General features: G+C 36.8%; 1 protein-coding gene across 1 annotated transcript in view; it reads right to left on the bottom strand.

The window, feature by feature from the left end:
• The window catches only part of LOC111141861 (phospholipase C like 1 (inactive)), a 355744-nt gene that overhangs the window by 168338 nt on the left and 164865 nt on the right, over positions 1 to 22541 (bottom strand). The window lies entirely within an intron of this gene.

Below are 22541 nucleotides of genomic sequence, written 5' to 3'. Positions count from 1 at the left end.
AGACCAGTGGTCACACATTCAAATGCCTACATGAGTCAGATAAGTACTATAAATGAATGAAGCATGGTATGGATGGGAAGATAAGAGTGTGAGAGACTGATGGAAACTGGAAAGCAGATGCTCATTCCAAAGGAGGCAGGTGTTACAGCATTTAAATCCAGCCTATTGCCATGTAGGAGTGCGGGCCCAATACGGCCAAATCTTCTGACTTGTCTAAAGAAGCTGGAAATTAGGACTTATTTATGTTATTAATCAATAGCTAATTTCATGTATTTTTTTAAATAAAACCACATATAGGCAATATCATATAGGTTAAGTCAAATACATCTCCAAGCCAAATGAGACCTATGAGCCAATAGTTCGAACTTTAGGTTCAGGTGATCTTTCTTTCTAATATGAAATTCTCTATGTTCTCTAGATGTCTCTTTTATAAACTAATGGGATTATATATTTTACCTACTTTTCAGTAAGTTTGGCTGAGAGGGAAGATCAGATAAAATGACGTGGTAGAACAAACACAGAATATGAAGTCAGAAGACAAATCCAAGGCCCTCCTTCACCCTTCAGAGCTGTATGGCTTTCGCAAAGTGCCTTAACTTCCTAGGACCTGAAGTTTTCATCATCTGTAAGAGAGGGATCATTCCAGTCCTTCTAACATGAGTGGTGATATTTGAGTAAAATAGTGAAAATGGAAGTACTTTGTAAACTCTAAAGCACTAAAGAGCTTTCAGGAGTTATTATTGTATTGTCTAACTTCCCAAAGATCAATTCGGGAGGAAAAAAAAACAGATTTTGAGAGTAGCCAAGTATAACTTATTATGATAAATGAGACATACTCCTCAGAACTTCTAGTAGAAGCCAACAATTGTTCTGATGTTAAATCTATGAAAATTATTAAATTAAGTGGGATGTGGTTTCAAACTTTCAGGTAATAAATAGCACACCCTGACTTACTGATTTTGGCTCACTCCAGCACTTGGAGAATACTCCAATAACTAAGTAAAATCCATCCAATTCAGGGTTTCAGATACCTGATGGCAATCTTGTAATCCAGGTCTTAGAATGATATGCAAGGATCTGTTGAGAATGACTGAATCCACACGGTGTAATCAGAGGTCTGAACAATTTCCTTAGAAATGGGCTGATAAAGGACACCATAGGGTGAGATCTGATATCAGTCTCTAGTTCCTCCCCACTCTGAAACTAAATCACAAGAAGAGTTTTAGTTCCACCCAAATTCCCTTCTGTAGGGTTTGGATTTGTTATTCCCAACTGTTCCAGGAGACCTCACCACTAATCACAGATAATCCCTAGACTTCTCTGGTTAACTCTGGGAATAGCCAGGTAATACTATAGTCTACTCTCCATGGCACCTCACTTAAAGTGGATCCTCCACTTGCCCAAACCATAACACTGCATAATAACACTTAAGTAATCTCCTGACAACAGCTCAGACCAGGGGTTGGCAAACTTTCTGTAAAAGAACAGACAATAAGTATTACTGACTTTACGGGCCACAGGGTCTCTGCTGAAATTACAGAGTTGAAACTACATTGCTTTGGTAGTGCAAAAGCAGCTGTGGACTACACCTAAATGAATGAATGAATGTAGCTATGCTGCAATGAAACCACGGTTACCAAAGTGGCAGAAGGCCATGGTTGGCCAACCACTGGCGTGGAATATTCTCTTCGTTCTGTGAGTTATATTCAATATCAGATAATATCAAACTTTTTTCTATTTAAGAGAGAGTACAGGTAGGGCAAGGAGGGGCAGAGGGGGAAAGAGAAGCAGGCTCTCCGCTGATCAGGGAGCCTGACACAGCACTCAATCCCAGGGCCCTGGGACCCCGACATGAGCCAAAGGCAGACACTTTCACACTTAAGTGACTGAGCCACCCAGGTGCCCCGATAATATCAAACTGTTGAAGAACTATTTTAATGAAAAAGGATGCCAAGTAAAACTAACAAAACACTCTAAGATGCTCTACATAATGAATTTCACTTCTCAAAGCAACCTTAGTAGGCGGTTATTTTGCTTCCCGTTTTGTAAGTGAGGAAACTGAGACATGGCAAGCTTAATCAAGTGGTTCAAAGTTACACAACTAGTAGGTGGTAGAGCCAGGATTTCATCCTAGGTTTCTCTGACCCTACCTGGCCTTTCCACCAAAGCGCTCAGTTGCCCATGTGGTATACTCGGGAATTTCCAAATGCCTCCGAAAATTCCTGAGCTAATCTGAAATAGGGATACTTGTTAAATTTTCATTAAAGAATGCTCATAATGAAGGGGAGTATTTTAAAAATTTTAGCTGAAATGAGCCATGATTTAATAAAACAGGAATACTAAGGCTGAATTCCATTCACTATCCTTTTATTTTCAATTAGGCCTAGAAAATTTTATTTACAAACTGTTTTGTGGAAAAAGCCAATGAAGTAATAACAGGACCACTTCTAATTTTCCTAGATAAGATAAATCACTTTCCTGGTATTTTCACTGGGCCGTCTCACTCTCTTCCTATAAACAGTGTCACTAGAAATATGTTTTGCCCTTTTTTTGCAATTACGTTGGAAATACAAACCAATTTTGTAAATCTAACAAAGTCAGTATTATGGACCACCCAGGAGACAATCATTAAAAGGAAAGAACCCCATTATTAAAAAATATTTAGCAGGAAGAAAGCACGAACATGATATTCTTTCTATGGAGGATCTGGTAACATATATTGAAATGGATTTTTTTAACTATTGTCTTAATATCAAAAATGTTTGCAATAGATCTTAGTTAATCATTTGTAAAATCCAACCTACCAGCTTTGATTTCTAAGGAAATAATGTACCCTAACTTCCTTAGGAACTAGTTATTGTTCAAAGTTTTCTAACACATCTGAACATTACCAGTTTAGATGCTAAGAAAAATGAGTCTCAAATGTTTTTAAGATAACCAAATTTTTCTGACTATAAATTACCATAAGTAGTAAATATAAAATTAATAGAGTAATTTGAAAGAGTTTGTCTTCTAATTAGTAATACGCCTTAAGCTACTGAAACACAGAAAGTAAAACATGTTGAAACAAACCATTAAAACATGTTTAGATTTCAAGAAATTGGAAAGTACCCATTTTCCACAGATCTGCTTAATCACTACACTAATAAAAACAAATCTAAAAAGTCCTTCAGCAAAGCTAGATTTGTGCTTTGATAACCAAATGGATGAAGCTTAACATAAATACCACTGGTAGTTGTGCTTCAGTTACGCTCCCCTTGAAGGGACAGGGAAGATATAACTGATAACATAAACTCAAAACCCTGGGAAACATTTTCGAACTTTTTTTTTTTAAGATTTTATTTATTTATTTGACAGAGAGATCACAAGTAGGCAGAGCAGCAGGCAGAGAGTGAGGGGGAAGCAGGCTCCCTGCTGAGCAGAGAGCCCGATGCGGGGCTCGATCCCAGGACCCTGAGATCATGACCTGAGCCAAAGGCAGAGGCTTAACCCACTGAGCCACCCAAGGGCCCCCATAGTCAAACTTTTAAACTAGAGAATGCTGAGCTGGGTTATGGTGAAAATATTACGCTGTATTCATCCTCTGTAATCTTTTGTGTGTTTTGCAGACCTGCATATTATTTAAAGAGTAGATGCACAGAGACCTGGAGTTGGTGGCAGAAGGCTCTGGATCCAACCTACAAAAGAGCCAAAATTCTATTTTCAGAGAACGATGGTAATTCCAGCTCCATCCCTACAGGCCTCATACCAAGCTTTGATCCCTTTGAAATAGTGTCCTTTTCTCTTCTTTCTATCTAACACAGTCTGGCGATAATAAAGGTAAAAACAACAACTAACTTTAATTCTAACCTTTCCATATGCCAGGTTCTGCGCCAGTATGTCTTTTACAGAAAATGTTTATTTCAATCTCAAACAACCTGATATTGCTAAATAAATTTTAAATAAATGAAAATATATATTAACCTATATATTTGTAACTATACTCTAAATGAAATGACTTCATTCTTGCAAGAAGCCCCTCAGCAAGCCAATTTATAAACCTGAGAGATGATTTACTTTGCAAATAATTACTCCCCTCCTTACTTCCTCATTTGAACAGAGGGTAATGGGGAAGGAAAATATTTTTTAAATGATGAACTAAAAATCCATTCTATCAAAAACAGCTAATGTGTGGGGCAGCTGGATGACTCAATCAGTTGAGTATTCTGACTCCCGATTTCAGCTCAAGTCATGATCTCAGGGTTGTGAGATCAAGCCTGGGGCTGGGCTCCAAGCTCAGCATGGAGTCAGCTTGGGATTCTTTCCCTCTCCCCTTACTCCATGTGCTCACTCTCTCTTTCTCTCTCAATAAAATCTTTTTTAAAAAATATGGCTAATTTGTATACAGATTTTGTATATTTCCTCCTTAAAATTAAGCAGTCACTTAACTAAAAGAAAAATCATGCCTTAAAGTTTAGACAAATAAAACAATTAATGGAGAAATATTGATTTTTAAAAGGGTTGGACCAAGAAATTGTTGAGGATAGAAGCAAGGTCACGCCAAGGATAGAAGCAAGGTCACACCAAGGCTCGCACCCTGGCTTGTAGTATCCTGTAATGTACGCCATAGTATCCATCATCTGGGTCACAGCTACTCTCTCAACAGCTCAGGCTACCTCATGTTTATTTCACAAAAGGAAGCAAACAATGGCAAGGCCCGCTTAATATATGAAGTGGTACATGAAAGTTTATACATGTTAGAGTCCCATAACTGATTATTACCCAGAAAGGTCAGTAGTCTTTCAAACTTTAAAGATCTATAGACTATAGACTATAAACTATAGACGGTCTCTGTATTTATAGACCTAATTCTAGAATCAAAATTTGGACTAAACTGCAGGAGAATTCCAATAATTAGCCAAATACCCCCAAAGAAACAGACCAAAAGAAAGAAATAAAAAAATAGGAAACATTTAATTTCTTAGAAAGCACGGGGTAGAGTTTTTTTAGTATTACTGTGGTAAGAACAGGTAACACAAGATCTACCTTCTTAACTAATTTTTAAGTGCATAATACAGTATTATTAACTATAGGCTAGAGTTGTACAACAGATCTCTAGAACTTATTTATTTTGTAAAACAAACTTTATACTCATCGAATAGCAACTTTCCACTGCTCCTTCCCCCCCGCCCCTGGTAACCGCCGTTCTACTCTCTGCTTCTACAAATTAACTATTCTAGATACCTTATATAAGTGGAACCAAGCAGTATTTGTCCTTTATGACTATTATTCCATTTAGTGGAGTGTCTACTAGGATCATCCATATTGTCACAAATGGCACGATTTCTTTTTTTTTTTTAAGGCTGAAAAATATTCCATCATATGTATATACCACAGTTTCTTCATTCATTCATCCCTTGAATTTAAGTTGTTTTCATGAGGGAGGTTTAAAGATAGTTAAAAGTACAGTTTTCCCTATTGTCCATCAGCAAATTCCTAAATCTTCTCTGGCATTTGCACTTAAATTTGCAAAGTGTTTGGGCAAATGGAAGTGGAAATAATGTGAAAATAGGAAGCCAAAAAGATAGTAGAAATATATAGGGTCCCTTCCTGTTCATTGTCTTTTTACTTTGTCGGTTTTAGACTTCTATATATGCTATGGACTGAAAGTTTGTTCCTCCTCCAAAATGCCTAAGTTGAAGCCCTAACTCCATGGTAACTATACTTGGAGATGGAGCTGTTAAGGAAGTAAAGATTAAAGGAGATCATAAGGGTGTGGCCCCGATTCCAGATGATCAGTGTCCTCATAAGCAAAGACAAGTGAAAGCTCACTTGCTCTCTCTCTCTCTCCACACGCACACACCAAAGACCATGTGAGCACACAGAGGGAAGGCTGCCATCTGTAATCTAAAGAAAGAGCTCTCACAAGACACCAACCCTGCTAGCACCTTAACCTTAGAATTCCAGCCTCTAGAATAGTAAGAAAACAAACTTCTGTTGTTTAAGTCACCTAGTCTATGTTATTTTGTTATGGCAGCCCAAACTAACTAATACAATATATGTGAAAATTCTAGTGATAAAAGCATACCACTTAATAAAAATTGAAACAAAAATTGTTTTATTAATTTGGTAAGCCAAATAGAATAGCATGCATTTTTTATTTTCCCATAGTTAAATACAAACTGCCCATAAAATTAAGCCATTGCTCCTTAAGACAAAGTAATATAATTAAATTTGAAATTTATAACTATATTACAAAGCCTCTTAAGTTAAAATAATCAAAATCCATAGATAAGATTATAAATGCAAAATGCTAGGTAAACTGGAACATCTACCAAGAAATGCTATCCAGACTCCCATGACTTCAAGACTGTGACTTTGGAGAGTTGGCCTTTCCCCATTTGTAAACAGAGGCAACTGGATTAGAATCTCTCTCCTCAGCTTCTTTCCTATAGTAAGGTACTAATTTTCATCATGCCCCTCATCTGTGAGGTCTTTCTGCATGGATTTATTTTACTGATTATTATAGACAAATTCATTTTGGAAACTAGAATCTCCTTTCTGGAACCCAGACAGACATTTCAGGCCCTTAATGAACGTCCTTTCTGGATTTAGCCATCATGGTCTCATCAAAAACTCTATCTAAGGAGGGCCTGAGTGGCTCAGTCAGTTAAGCATGGGACTCTTGATTTCAGCTCAGGACCCTGAGATTGAGCCCCAAGTCGGGCTCCCCACTCAGCACAGAGTCTTCTTGTCCCTCTCCCTCCCCTCTTCCTCCTTGTCTGCCCCTCCCTCTGTTGGTCTCCCTCTCAAAAATAAATAAATAAAAATCTTAAAAAACAACAACAACAAGAACAAAAAACCTTCTGAGAACAGGAAGGAAAATATAAGGTATTTCCAACAATTAGTCTTCAGAGTTGTCCTAAATGGTTGACAAGGAGTAAACATTATGTGTCAGTATGATTTCTTTGCAAAATACCTATATAGCTGAGGGAAAAGATGAATAAAAAAGAGATGGCTTCTCACTGCTTGTTCTTGAGAACTTTCTCATTCAGAAAGTAATCTGAGCAGGTAAAGCAGACATACCTCTATGATTTTTCTGGTTTTGTTAGTGTTTCCAAACTTAGTCTATTTTAAAATCAGAATCATTTCTCTACATTTCTTTTCATATAATTTCCCTAATGATCTTTGTCATACATTAGTGCTTAGAAAGGTAAGATATAATTCCCCAATCCCCACCCACAGGAGCTAAGTGGGTGATTTAATGTACATTGGAACACCGTTTGCCCTAACCTTACATTATACAGGAAAAACTACTGCTGGTTTGATTGATTGTAGCTGGATAGAGATGTGGTGTATTTAAAGGCTAGTGAATGTAACTTTAATGCTTAAAAAAAGTTTTTGTTCTTTTAGGACTAAAAAAAAAAAAAGTTTTTAATTTACTTAAACTGCATAGAACATCCCTCCTCCAGATTTCCTGATGGCTGGCTCTTTCACTGTTTAGCTCAAATGTAACCTCTGAGATCTTTCTCTGACCATTCTAACCAAACTACTGAACTACCATCTCTGAGTCACTTGTTTCTATATTACCTTGTTTAATTTCCCTCAGAACTTATTACCACCTATATTAAAGGATTTTGTGAGGATTAACAATTAACAGGGTCTGACACACAAAAAAAAACTCTGTAGTATTAGCTATCTCAGTTATTATCTTGTTTATTTACTTTCTTATTGTCCCCCCATGTCATTTGCCCTGCTTTATTTCCAGTGTCTAGGACACTGCCAAGTACATAGAGGGTGCTCAATAAATCATTTACTAAATGACTTAATTATATTTTTCAATCACTCATGATTAAGGCACAGCTGAGTGAACTCACATATTCATTCTCTCATGTTAAATGAAATATTTATGCCCAAAAGAATGTGATAGGATACCAGATGGGCATGAGTCTGTGTCTTTATGAAGGAACCAAGGCATATCAACAGATAATTATGTTACAATTTGGTATGGAAACAAAAGAAAGGTAAAAAGCAAGTGCCTGGTAAGTTCAGAAACCCCCCTGCCCAGACATCAGCTGCCTTTTGCTTATTGGAACACCCCAGAAATTTATTTGACCTGAGATCTTAATCCACATATCCCATTGTATACTTATCATGTTCACTCAGAAATCTTAGAGTTACAACAAGACTAAACTCATACTACCCACCTGGCCTACTCTTTCCTTTTATTTCCTATCTCTGAATGTTTAGAGACCTACTATGTCACTCAAGACAGGAATTTGGGGATTATTCTATTTTCTTCCACTTTCTGCATTCCACCACCATCTAATCAGGCACTAAGTATTTCTTTCCAATGCTTCAGGAGGGTTTCAGATTTGATCCCATCCAATCCTTCTATTTGGTCATTTTCTTGTACTTTTCCCCATACAACCTCATACAGTCCATATTTAAAGACTAGGTTTTATATATAAGTAATAAATCACTAAATTTTACTCCTGGAACTAGCATTATACTATATGTTACTTACTAGAATTTAAATTTAAATAAAAACTTGAAATATTTAAATAAAAAATACAATAAAATACAGGCTTATGTTGTCATATACCAGCATTTTTCACCACCTGGGTTTCAACACAAGAATGAATGAATGAATGAATGAATGAATCATACAGAAAAGGAGCCACTCTCTGAGGACGGCAGGAAAAGTCTTACAGACAAGGTAATATTTGAGCTGGTCTTAGACAATCAATGGGAATTGGCAAGGGTCAGAAATGAGTATATTTCAGGCCTCAGAAGAGCATGAGGAAGGCAAGTAGGAATTTAAAGAGAACTTAAAGTCCCACAAATGAATTTGGACTTACTTCTAGAAGCAACAGAGAGAGAATCAGAAAGTGTGGATAAGCAGAGGAGTGGGATCACCAGCTTTGTTTGGGTAGAGACAACTCTGCTGTGGACAGATAGCAGGAGAAAGAAACTCGTGGCGGGGAGAGCTGGTGAGCATCAGAAATGAGGTGCCAGTAGAGTGAATGGAGAGGAGACAGATTTCATATGCATTTTAAAGATAAGATCAATATAGTTAACTGATGTTTAAAAAAAAATGTGTACCTCGGTGTTAACTTGATACTTGTTTAAATCTTGTTTGCTATTTTTTGTTTATTAAAACTGAAAAGACAGGGGCACCTGGGTGGCTCAGTCAGTTGAGCATCCAACTCTTGGTTTCAGCTCTGCTTGTGGTCTCAGGGTCATGATCTCAGGGTCATGGGATCAAGCCCAGCTTTGGGCTCCATACTCAGCATGTAATCTGCTTGTCTTTCTCCCTCTGCTCCTCCCCCTGCTTGTACTCTCTCTCAAATAAATAAATAAAATCTTAAATAAATAAATAAATAAATAAATCTAAAAAGACACAAACAACCTCAAATCAATAGACTAAATACCCAGGGGAATAATTTTTATTATAGTGTTTGGGCTTTTTCCAGTAAAAATTATGTACAGTCCCAGAGGGCCCCAAAGCCGGTTGTCCTCTAAGCATATAACAGATTTCAGGATCAGAAGCCAGGAAAAAGTCTAAACAACTAAAACAACCAAACACTTGAAGAACTGTTCAAATAATATTAGTGGGTAATATTGAAAACTGGGGCTGCAGACCAAATGATATGGAGGTATATAAAAATAATCATACAAAATAAAAAATGACAAAAATAATCAACTTCAAAATTCAGAAAGACTGTAATTTCTTGCTGGGAATGAGAGAAATCAGGAAAGCTTTTATAGTAAGTAACACTGGAGTCAGACCTTAAAGTGTATAGTAATTTCATTTGCAGAGATGAAGGGATATCCTCTTCAGAAGAAGGGAACAAAAATAGAGGTGGAAAAAAGTGGGAGCATTGAAGGAATAATCAGGAATTTTCAGTCTGATTGGCTCACTGGGTATATGAACAGGAGCAATGGAAGTTAAGATTGAAAATGTAGTATAGGCCCAGGTCATGATGGACTTGAATTCACACAGAGGAGTCTGAACTTGAGGATTCACTGCAAGTGGGCCAGAAAAGGTAGCATACTCAGCACCATGCTTCAGAAAGAGTCACTTATCAGGGGTAGGTAAGATGGAGGGAATGAACAGGACCACAAGTATTTGCAGTAGGAACACATAAGGGAGAAAATTTTGAATCTTGATAAGATTGGAATTGGAAAAAACTCAGACGAGTCCCAGTAGGGAACACATGTGCAAGCTTATTAGCAGTGAGATTGCAATGGAGTCAGAAGTCTAACTGTGGGTTGATAATTGTAGCAAGATCAATCAAACCAATTTTTCAGCTGAGTGTTATTTCTCTATGGCCCTTGTAACTGCAGCAGCTGTCCTATAATCATAAAGATAACTAGTCAGACTGAAGCTAACCTAATAGGAGCAACAGGTTGGGAGGAGAATGGAAAGACCCCAGGTCTTTAATGATGTTATGAGTCACAGATTCAACTAACCATCAGCCTTTTGACTATGTGCAAAACTGTTATAATAGATTTTCCTTACTGTAAAAAAAAATCAAGTTTAAGACTTTTTCCTCTTTTTAGCTCAGTAATGTGAGAGCAGGAGTAGAGAAATCAGATAGTGGAGTCTATTCAGAATTACAGATTTGCAGAGCAAGTAATGTAAGACATGGAAACCAGAACCTAAAGGGCATGAAGCTAGAAAGCCCTGAGTTTAAATGGTGAGCCAAAAGATCCATATGGACAGGAAGGCGGGTGAAGCCAAAGTGAGAAGTAAGGGCAAAATATGGGGCAAGCAGCTGTTACAATGACAATAAAGCCAAGATTCAATAGGAGAGAAGATTGAGAAGAGGTAGAACAATAACCAAAATCTGAGAAGACCATATCAGATGAGAAGTGTGGCAGTGCCTATAAGGAGCAAGAGTATCACAGATAAATTTGCTTAAGGTCCAGAGGCCAGAGATCTGTGAAGACAGGGGCTGGAACAGCAGATAAGGGTTTAGGTTCCTAAGCTGCTAGAAGAACGAGAGGAAGTCTGCAAAAACAGGCTCTCGGTGGCATGAGAAGAAAGCACAAGTTGTGAGTTGAATATAAGATAGAAAAAGTGTGGTATACCAGATAGAGGACAGTTCAAAACACAAGTTCTTGAGAGACAATGCGCAAACAATAGTCTGGGTGTGATGGGAAGCAGGAAATTTGCTGACTCCTGCTCCTCAATCTGAGAGCCAGAGAAAGTGGAAGAAGTGACCACTAGGGATGGATCTGGCTCAGAAGCTTAAAACTTAGAACGAGGCCAAGATTGAGTTTTGGCAAGAGTATAGGGAAATGTTGAAGTGAAAGGCTAAAGAACGTGAGGTCTGCTTAACTAACAGAATCCTAGAATGTAGAAGAGGGACATGGTTGAGAAGAAGGCAGGTATGGCAGGGGCTGAAATCCACAGATAGAAATCAGAAGTATCAGAGGTGAGGCATGTGCATCTCCAGTGACCATTTTTTAAAAAGAAATGTAGGTGGTAGCAAATTGAGTAGTTGGCTAGTGTTGATAGGGGAAAACAGGGCTGGGAGAATAAACTAAGGGGAATTTTGGTAGCTTAACAACCTGGCAGAATAAAAAAGTGTAAATAAGTTTAGAACCAGACAGACCTAGATGTGAATCCTAACTGCCATTTACTAGCCATGTGACTTTAAGCTTTTGTTTACTCACCATTAAAATGGAAATAAAAAAGCCAACATTGCAGGGGCATTAGTGAAATTTCAAGATAACCCATGCAAAATACTCAGCATCATAACAGACACTCAATGGACACTCAATAAGGTGAAACATCTCTATAATCACACCTGGCTTCAAGCTTCTAGGTATGCCAGTGAAAACAGCCTTCAAAGGTACAGCTTAGATGAGGGGGAGTCGGGGGCGGGGGTAAGAATTTTCCCCAATAGCATTTCTCCTGAAGTACACAATACTATTAGAGAAGAAAGCCAATGGCTTACCAATGAAAAAGAATGAAAATTCTGAATTAAACTCTCAAGAATTCAGCCACCCCAAGCCTACAAAGACAGGAAGAGAAACTTCACCCACATGATTGTAGAGAAAAACTTTGTGCTCTGTATTTTGTTTATTCAGTGAATCAGCCTATTATCAGTACTTGCAAATTAACTCTAATTATCAGATAAAAGTGATGTGGTTATTCTGTCTGATAACCAACTATTACAAAAAGCCTAAGCAATAAGTAATAATTACCATATCATTCTATAAAAGATCTTTTTTTTTTTTTTTTCCCTGACTGAAAGTAGCACACACTCAAGATAAATTATAGGACTGGCTTATAATTTTATCTCACTTTTCAAAATTTATACTAGGTCAGTACCACAGATTCCCAAATTGAAATCTCCAGTCTGGGCCTTTCCACTGAGGTCCAAATGACTGCTCTGACATCACCCCTTCAATATCTAATTGGCAGTTCAAACTTAACAGCAAAAACAGAATTCTTCATTTGCTTCCAAACCAGTCCCTCTCCAGGTCTTCCCATCTTCAGTAAATGGAACCACCATCCACCCAGTTATTCAAGCCCAAACATAGAAATCATCCTTGATTTGTGCTTTTTCTTATTATCCTAAAACCATTCATTAACAAGCCCCATGGACTCTACCCTAAAATATATACGAAAGCCATAACATTTCTCTCCTTTTCAACAGCTGCTAATCTCATCTGAGTCACCATCATCTCTTACCTGAATAACTGGATTACTAACTCCTTAATCCTCCTCCATACTCTTCCAACCATCCATTCTCCACTGAATAGCCAGAAGAACCATGAGAAACACAAATCAGATGGTGTCCTTCTCCTTCTTAAACCCTAGCAATGCTCTTACAATGAAATTCAAACTTTTCCCTACAAGGTTCACCTGACCTCACACCTGCACATCTTTGTGACCTCAACTGCTGTCTTTCTCTCCAGTACACATTGCACTATAGCCGCAATGGCCTTCTTTCTGTTCTTTGAACGTATGAAGCTCATCCTACCTTTCCAGAGGCTAGTTCCTCTGCCTGAAATATCCTAACAGCAGACCTTTTTATGGCTGACTCCTTCTTTTCACCAGGGAGAAAATGCTATCTCCTCAATGAAGCTATACTAATCTTAATTAGTTCCTTAATTAATATCCCTTAGTCTTTCTCTGTTGCATTATCCTGTTTTGTTTTTTCATATTTGTAGTCACCAAGATGGCATTTGGTAGGCACTCAATAAATGTAGAATTAATGAATAAACCATACACAACTTCTCTTCAATTGGAGTATTGTAAACTCATCAGACAGGCTTAAAATACCCTATTTCAGACAATCAAGTCTCAAGTTCATCTGGAATTTATCTTCAATTCAAAAGTTGTTCAGGGGCGCCTGGGTGGCTCAGTGGGTTAAAGCCTCTGCCTTCGGCTCAGGTCATGATCTCAGGGTCCTGGGATCGAGCCCCGCATTGGGCTCTCTGCTCTGTGAGGAGCCTGCTTCCCTCTCTCTCTGCCTGCCTCTCTGCCTACTTGTGATCTCTCTCTCTGTCAAATAAATAAATAAAATCTTAAAAAAAATAAAAAAAATAAAAATAAAAGTTGTTCAGAAAGCTGCTGGACAGCTCCAAAGCTGATGGAGAGGGGTGGAGAGAAATGGTCCCAGAGCAAATTGTACTTACTGTCTTCTACAGCTTCATAATTCACACCTACATGCACTGTTTGGCTTGGAGCCTCTCAGAGCAGCTGAGACTTGCTCCTGATAAAGGCCCAGACTGTGTTTCTTCAAGAACCTGACCAGACTTCCCACCCAAGGCAGGCAGAGTCACCATTAGCAGGATGGCTCCAAGAAGACCTGAGGGCAAGGGATACTTATCGGGAGATGGAGTAAATATTTCTGAGTCTCCAGGTCTGTACAGCCATCTTGTAGATACAGACATGAACCCATTTTGGTTGGATTCATCCTGTCAATCACCACGACCCTTGTGGCAACCAAGCAAAGGCTTTCAAAGTGTGTGGAAAACTCAAAGGGACTTGTGGGGTCTGTCATAGTTCTAGGCAATGCCATAAACTCACCCACAGGGCTTTTCACATCATAGAAGAACCAGACCTTAACAAAAAAAAAAATTTTGTTACTGATATATACCAAACAGCATATAAATATGTCAAAAATCAAGAAAATAATTTCATTTTATTTTAAAAAAATAAAACCTAGCAGAAAACATAGCAGGTTTTACCATCCAAATCCTCCCTATTAGACAAATGAGAAAAAATGAGACCCAGAAAGTTTGAATGACTTGCTCAGAATCGTCCAGAGATTCAGAATGCTTTTGAATACATAACATCTCATCTTTTGCACACTTTTAAAGATGAAGAAAAGTGAACTGATGGTGAAAGATGATTTTTTTACTTTGCCCTTGCTCAGGAGTTTCAGCAAAATTAACCTTACGACGATGTTTTCTATGAGGCTATCAGAGTGAAATTGAATTCAACAAGGTCACAATCTCCTTGGGGGAAGAAAAACCTCCTTTTCTCATCTAACATCTTGTTGCACTTTGTTTTTACTTTCCTCTTGCTATATGTAGTTTTTTGAAGTAGAATGGCTTCACACTAAATTTATCTTGGAAAGATTTTCCAAGAAATAAGAGTTCCAAATTTTCCAGATATTGCAAAACAAACCCCATATTTGCCTTTCTTTGACAAAACTTGGCACCCTGCCTCAAAAACTGACATTACTCAGCATGTGCCCTCGTGGCGTAATTCCCAAATTCTTTATAATCTCACAAAAGCACTTTCTTTCTTTCTGAAGAAATGTCCAGTTTCAGATAAGATGCTTCCATTATCTGAACCAGCTATTTTGCTTTGTCAGTTAGGAAGGAAATGGAAGGCTAACTCATGGAAGAGACTACCACACCTATTAATAGGTGCATTTAAAATAGCCCTGATAACCAAAATGAACACATTAATTTAATACATTTCTAATTACTTCTCTTTTTTATGTATAATAACTTGACAGTCATTTCAACGGAACACAAATAATAGAGACAACTTCTGATTGTCTTTATTATTGTCTGATTAAACAAACTTTAAACTTTGTTATAAGTGCAAAAATGCCAGATCAGATTATTTACTGATTAAACAAAATACCCATTTGTGAAAAGAAGTCAAGTGTATAACAAAAACAGTAAAATTATCTGAAATTCAGCTACAACCCAGAAAGAGAATTATCATTAATATTTTGGTAACCACCGTGTCATATGTATTTCTATGCATTTACACATAACATAGGATTTTGTGCAAATTATACATAAATTGGTTTGTGGACAAGTCCTTGCTGATCCTACAGTCTCTCGATGGAGGCATCTATCTCTCCTTCACCTATGGCTCCTGAGCCAATAGAATAGCCTAGTATATGTCCCTCCAGAACTCCCTCTATGTTCACACAATCTTACGTCAATAGCTATAATTTATTAAGTGTTTATAATATTTTCTAGCATCTTTCCTCCACCCTTTTTTTCCCTAGATGTCTCAGCTTATCCTTTTGTTTGTTGGTTGGCTGAAGTATAGTTGACACACAATGTTACATTAGTTTCAGGTGTACAACGTCATGATTCCATAAGTCTATGTTTAAACCTAAATCTAAGTTGTGCTACACTCAACACAAGCACAGCTACCATCTGTCACCATACAACGCTACTACGATACTGTTGACTATGTTACCTATGCTCCACTCCATTTTTTAAAGACATGTTACTTTCTTTATATAAAGATTTTATTTATTTATTTGAAAAAGAGAGTGAGAGAAAGAGAATGAGCTGTGGGGACGGACAGGGGGAAAGGGAGAAGCAGACTCCCAGCTGAGTAGGGAACCCTGATGTGTGACTCCATCCCAGAACCTGGGGATCATGACCTGAGCTGAAGGCAGAAGTTTAACCAACTGAGCCACCAAGGCACCCCAAGACATGTTATTTTTGAGGCCTCCTTTCATCACCTATTTTGTTTTCTGTCTCATTCATCTAGAACCTGAAAGCCCTGCTTCCTCATATGAGGAGTCATCCACACTTGATGTCACAGAAGGTCCTCAGGGTGCTCTGCTGTTCCCTGTTTCCTTTTGACTTGTAGCATAAGGCCTCATACAAAAAGCAAAACGATAATATAAATTACAAAAATGGATGACATTGGCAAATAAATAAAGGTCACAATATGACTAAACAAATAGGGACTTCTTGGTTATTTTTATAATGATAAAAAAAATGCTGGCCATTGGGATTAAACATGCTAAAGTTTTGTAGGCCATGTATTTAATGACCATAATTCCAGCATTTTTGCAGTGTGAAACATTTTAAAACATTAACATAACACAAACATTACATAAAAGTATAGTTAGTATTCAATTTTCTAATGGTTTAAAAAGATTGAGCATTTTTATTCTTTAGCTAAAGGAACTAAAAGAGGAAATTATTAAACACAAAAATACAAATAAGCTTCATGGTGAGTATTGCATTAATGTTAAACTAAATATAAATGGAGACATAGTTCACACATTAAACTTTTATTTATTTAACATATCTATATCCCAGATACTGTGGGATGTTGTAGGAGAACGAGGGTGAACGATAGAGCTCCTGCCTTCAATAAGTTTATGGCTGAGTGCTGCAATGGCCAACAGAAAGATAATGCAATTGCATGTATAATTTTTAAAAAAGTAAACAGGGGGAATAAATTTTAATAATATACTTTATTTAACCCACTATACCCAAAACATCATTTTGACATGTAAACTACATTAAAAAATTACTAATAGGATATTTTACATACTTTTTTAATACTAAGTCTTCAAAATCCAGTATGTGTTTCATACCTACGGCACATCTCCAACTGGAAAGCCATATTTCAAGGGTTTGATAGCCACTCGTGGTTGGTGGCTATTGTTTTGGAAGTACAGGCCTAGTACATTTGTCAGAATGGGCTAGGTTATGATGTGTACAAACAACCCCAACATCCTAGCTATTTAAAGCATTAAAAATACATTTCTTACCCAAGCTACATGTCTTTTGCAGCTCAGTAGGGTTTCTGGTCTTAGAAGTCATTCAGGACTCCGATTTCATCCCATCACACAATCACAGTTAAGAGGAAGGAAAAGTAGAATTGAACACTAGCTATTAAATGCTTTCTCCTGAAAGTGACATACATTACTTCTATGCCAAAGCGAGTCATGTAGCCAAAGGTGGTGGGAAGTATGATCCTATCGCCTGCCCAGAAAGCTGAGAGCTGGAATATTTGCTGTCCAACACCAGTGATTACCACATCTATTAAGTGAACATCATGAGTCAAACTATGTGAAAAGGAAACAGGGAGATAAGGTACGTAGCTAGAGCTCAATTACAACAGGGGGTAGAATGTGATGAAAGCAGCAAGAGACAGAAAAAATGCTGAGGGAATTCAGGGGAAGGCAAACTTACCTCTGGCACCAATGGAGAAGCAACTATAAATAGTTACTGCCTGCCTAGAACTATCTGACACATCTGGAAGACAGTTCCACCTAATTAACTCAGAGGTTAGCCTTGAGAAACCAGATATCTCATCTCTATTATAGAGTACAAATTGCCACTGCACACATCCTATAAAAATGTAGAGTACAATATATACTAAACTCACACATACACTTTGAGGGTAATTTTGTATAAATTGTCTTTTTAAACCACTCACTCTGAGATAATAAAACAGCCATCTCTGAACCAGTCATCAGATCACCCAGACCATTTCAGTACCTCAGAAAAGGGGCAAGGAAGGAAGAAACCTACAGTTACTAACATGCACTATTCTGGAAACCTACAACAGAATAAGAAATGCAATGAAAAAACATAGTATCAAAAAGATATTTCAATTTCCTAAGCAAAATCTTGTAACATTATTGAGACACTGGTTGGTTGAGAGACCTCTTTTGCTCTCATAGGCTCCCATGGCCATTTGGAAAGGAGCTAGTTGTTTCTGGGAATATTTTATATATTACAGAATTGTGAGATTAATGGATTTTAAAGTGTCAAGGAATGTAGGACTTGTAGATACCACCTTCCCAAGAATAACTCATGAAAGACCCGTCCTCATGTCTGCATAGGTGGGTGGTTGAGTATCATAAACCTCAGAAAGAGATAAGTATACCTTGTAGAATACCTACTGATTTGTTGTATGTGCATAAGACATATCCCATTCTATCAATCAGGAGCATATCAGATATGCAAAACCACCTACAGAATTTCTCATGAAATACAGCCTTATTCCCACATCCTCACTGAGAAACCAAATGGCAGGGAATTCTCTATTATACCATAAAAAGGCAGGGTCACCAATGTATAATTCAGGAAGAAAAAAAAAATTGCAGAATAGCCACTAATCTACAAAAACTGTGCTACAAAAACTGTACCTCATTCTGTCAATCACTGAAGGTAAAAGTACATTAGATATTCATAATAATACATAGAATTTTTCATGAGAAGAGACCTTATTCCCAAATTCTTTTCACAGAAAAAGCAAATATTAGACAATTATTTACCAGATCCTGAAAGTTTTATATAAATGTCAATATTATTATTCTTTAAAATGCAGTATATACTAGAATTGTTAATATAGTTAACATTATTGTCAATAAGGTTATTATAATCTACAGAATATCACCATGAAATGGCTATAATACCTCTGATAACCTCCTGTAATTCAAACATAGTCACACATGAAACTATTAAGAACATCAGAATTGGGGCGCCTGGGTGGCTCAGTGGGTTGAGCCGCTGCCTTCGGCTCGGGTCATGATCTCAGAGTCCTGGGATCGAGCCCCGCATCGGGCTCTCTGCTCGGCAGGAAGCCTGCTTCCTCCTCTCTCTCTCTGCCTGCCTCTCTGCCTACTTGTGATCTCTCTGTCAAATAAATAAATAAAATCTTTAAAAAAAAAAAAAAAAAAAGAACATCAGAATTATAGAACCAAAGCCCATTACTCTTCCAGTCTTCCACTGACTTTGACAGGGCATTAAGGGACACCGATCAGTTGATATTTTGTAGGTCACAAAGGGTATAAGATATAGTTTTGGGCTCTACTTAAGCAGAGAGAAAAGGTACATACCCATGAAAAGATAACAAGTTAAAAGAAGAGAAATCACTTTAAGTTGAGGTGGTCAAAAGACTTATAGGAAGCAAAAGGTGAGCTGACTCAAAAGGATTTCAACTGCCAAGAAGAAAACAGAAGAGCATTCTGGGAATAAATAAAAATTCAAAAATGTAAGATTGTGAAGAAACAATTGGATATCCACATGCAAAAGAATGTCATTGGACCCCTAATTCACACCATACACAAAAATTAGTGGGGTGCCTAGGTGGCTCAGTTAGTTAAGCATCTAACTCTTAATTTTGGCTCAGGTCATGATCTCAGGGTTATGAGATCAAGCCCTGTGTTGGGCTCTGTGCTGAGTGTGGAGCCTGCTTAGGATTCTCTCTCCCTCTGCCCTGCCCCATTCTTTGTCTGTCACTCCCTCCCTCTCAAAAAAAATTATTGAAAAATAGATAAAAATATATAACTATAAGAGATAAAACTATAAAGTTCTTAGAAGAAAATGGAGGCATAAATCTTCATGACCCTGGATTAGACAATGGCTTTTTAATTATGATAATAGAGGCACATGCAAAAAAAGAAAAAAAATAGACATATTGGATTTCATTAAAAATTAAAAACTTGTTTGTTTCATCATTAAGAAATTGAAATGACAACTCACAAGAAGAGAAAATATTGAAGCTCACATATCTGATTAGGGACTATTATCTAGAATACATAAGCAACTCTTATAACTCAATAATATAAACACAAATATAAACACAAATCTATTTTGAGCATAGGCAAAGGCTATGAATAAGTATTTCTCCAAAGAAGATATGCAAATGATCAATAGAAACTGATGGAAAGATACTTAACATCATTAGTCACCAGGGAAATACAAATCAAAACCACCATGTAATACCATTTCACACCCATTAGCATGGATATAATAAAAAAAAAAAACAGATAACGACAAGGCAAGATAATAATAACGGCAAGAATGTGGAGGAATTAGAATCCTCAGTAACTGCTGATGAGAATGTAAAGTGTGGTAGCTGCTGTGAAAAAAGTCTAGTACTTCCTCAAAAGGTTAACCACAGAGTTGCCATATGACCCAGGATTTACACTCCTAGATATATACCAAAGAAAAATAAAAACATGTATTCATACAAAAACCTGAACATGAATATTCATAGCGCATATTCATAATACCCAAAAAGTAGAAACAAACTCTATGTTCATCGACTGATGAATGGATAAAAAATGTTATATTCATACAATGAAATATTATTTAACAATAAAAAGAAGTATTGACCCATGGCTACAACATGGATGAACTCTGAAAACATCATGCTAAGCGAAAGAAGCCAGTCACAAAAGCCCACGGATGGTGTGGTTCCATTTACTTGAAATGACCAGAACAGGCAAATCTATAGAGACTGATAGTATATTAGTAGCGTATAGAGGGGTGGGTGAAGGAGAAGAAGGGAAGGACTGTTAATGAGCATGGGGTTTTTTGGGGAGAAGGCAATGAGAATATTCTAAAATTGTGCTGACAGTTGCACAACTGTATAAATATACTAAAAAGCACTGAGCTATACACTTTAGATAGGTGAGTTGCATGGTTATGTGAATTATATATGAATAAACCCTTTTTTTTTAAATGCAAGGTGTGTTTGTAGGGAACCATAAATAGGCCATCTGACCAGATACGATAATTGATAGTAAAGGAATGGAAATGAAAACTAGAAAACTAAGTTGCTGCTATGATATGCTGAAAGCCCTTCAATGCAAAGAAAAGGAGTTTGAACTGTATCCTACCTTCCCAATTGATCTGAGGATAATAGACACAAAGAATCCAAAACCTAGTAAGTATCGCCATAATGACAGCTGCTCTCATTATTATCATTACTAAGAGGTCTCTGATAATTCTATGTTATGTATTCATCTTGCTGGGACCTTTAGATTAGCCTCTTGGGGCCTCCATAGTCTGAATTTTATGTGACCACTTGGGCTTAGCTCCCCCAAGGGCAGAGGTCCATCCAACTGAATTCAATTTCCTTGTGAAAATTAAAGATAACAGAAAACAATTTGATTTTTGAAACCCAAAAAAGCAGAAAATAATTTCAGAGCCTTGAAATTCTAGAGCACGATGTAATGCACAAAAGCAATATCCACATAGGTAAATTAGACTTGTAAGTTATCTTGATGTAATAGAATACCACTGGAATAATAAGTGAAAGACAAATTAAGATTAATAATGGCTACATTCACTAGAAATTACTTAGCCAGACACCCATCACCAGTGGGAAACTGTTAGAGAATATTAGTGTGTGAAAGAGTGAGCCTTACAAGAATAAGGGAGAAACTGAAAGTCACCCAAGGTGACTATAATTTTTCCAGCTCTGATGGATCAGCCCTTTGAGCTACATGAAGAAGCATATAATTTTTTTCTACCCTTCTCTCTATTGAACAAAATAATTCAAAGTACACATGCATTACAAAGTTCAGCATTTAAAGAGCACTGACATTGTATTAATATTAAAAATAAGCCAAGAGAGAAGACATAATTTTTCTTCTGGGTTTCTTACCTTTTCATTTAGGATCATGAGGGAGAGATAACTTTTCTGACCAACGTTTTAACTGTCAAGTAGATAATGAATATGTATGCAAATCATCAGAGTCACTAAAGAAACCCCCCAAATAAATTAACAAAGGAAATGGAAAACAGTGTTCTACCCCGTTGAGTAGACTATTTCAGTTCTAACTACTCAGCTTAGAATTTATTCCAGTTGTCAGTATGTATCTAACGATACCCAAGTTACTTCTTTTTTTTTTTTTAATGTGTTCACTTACTTTACTAACACAACATTTACCATGTTATCACCATGGAATGTAAATTCAGGTTAGACAAGAAAACTTCACAACTGTAATAAAGCATTCTGGAGTATACCAAAGTTTGAGTATAATGTCTGACCAAACCTCCTTGCTTATAAATCATTAATCACTTCAACTATAGGTAATTTGTTAACATTTATGATTCTTACAGAGAAAATAAACAAACTTCATACATTTAAAAAGTGTTTTTCACTTACCTTTGCATTAGTACTTAGAATACACATCTCTATTTCAAGATGACATTTAAAAATTATTCTAATATAACAGCAGCATAAATATAACTCTGCAATTACAGAAAAAGCTTAACTGGGATCCAAGGTAAGTTATTCTCACGTTTACAAGTATGATTCTGAAATAAACACTACTTCCAAGCAGCAGTTATCACCTTTTTAGGTTTGGTTTAAATACACATATTTTCAGTTGTGGGAAAACTTCTATTAATAATATTAATTATATATAAATATATAAATATTTCTACTTATATTAATTTATATAAAATTTATGTGAATATATATTATCTATAAATAAAATTCATATAAATATACAATTAATATAATATATTAATAATATTCCATGCACTGTTCTGAAAGGGTCAGGAGCCAA

Source organism: Enhydra lutris, unplaced genomic scaffold, assembly GCF_002288905.1.
Source record: "Enhydra lutris kenyoni isolate GAN:26980312 unplaced genomic scaffold, ASM228890v2 scaffoldscaffold1, whole genome shotgun sequence".
NCBI classification, from domain to species: Eukaryota; Metazoa; Chordata; class Mammalia; order Carnivora; family Mustelidae; genus Enhydra; species Enhydra lutris.
The sequence above is the reverse complement of the archived record's forward strand: the minus strand, read 5'-3'. Positions and strand labels throughout refer to the sequence as shown.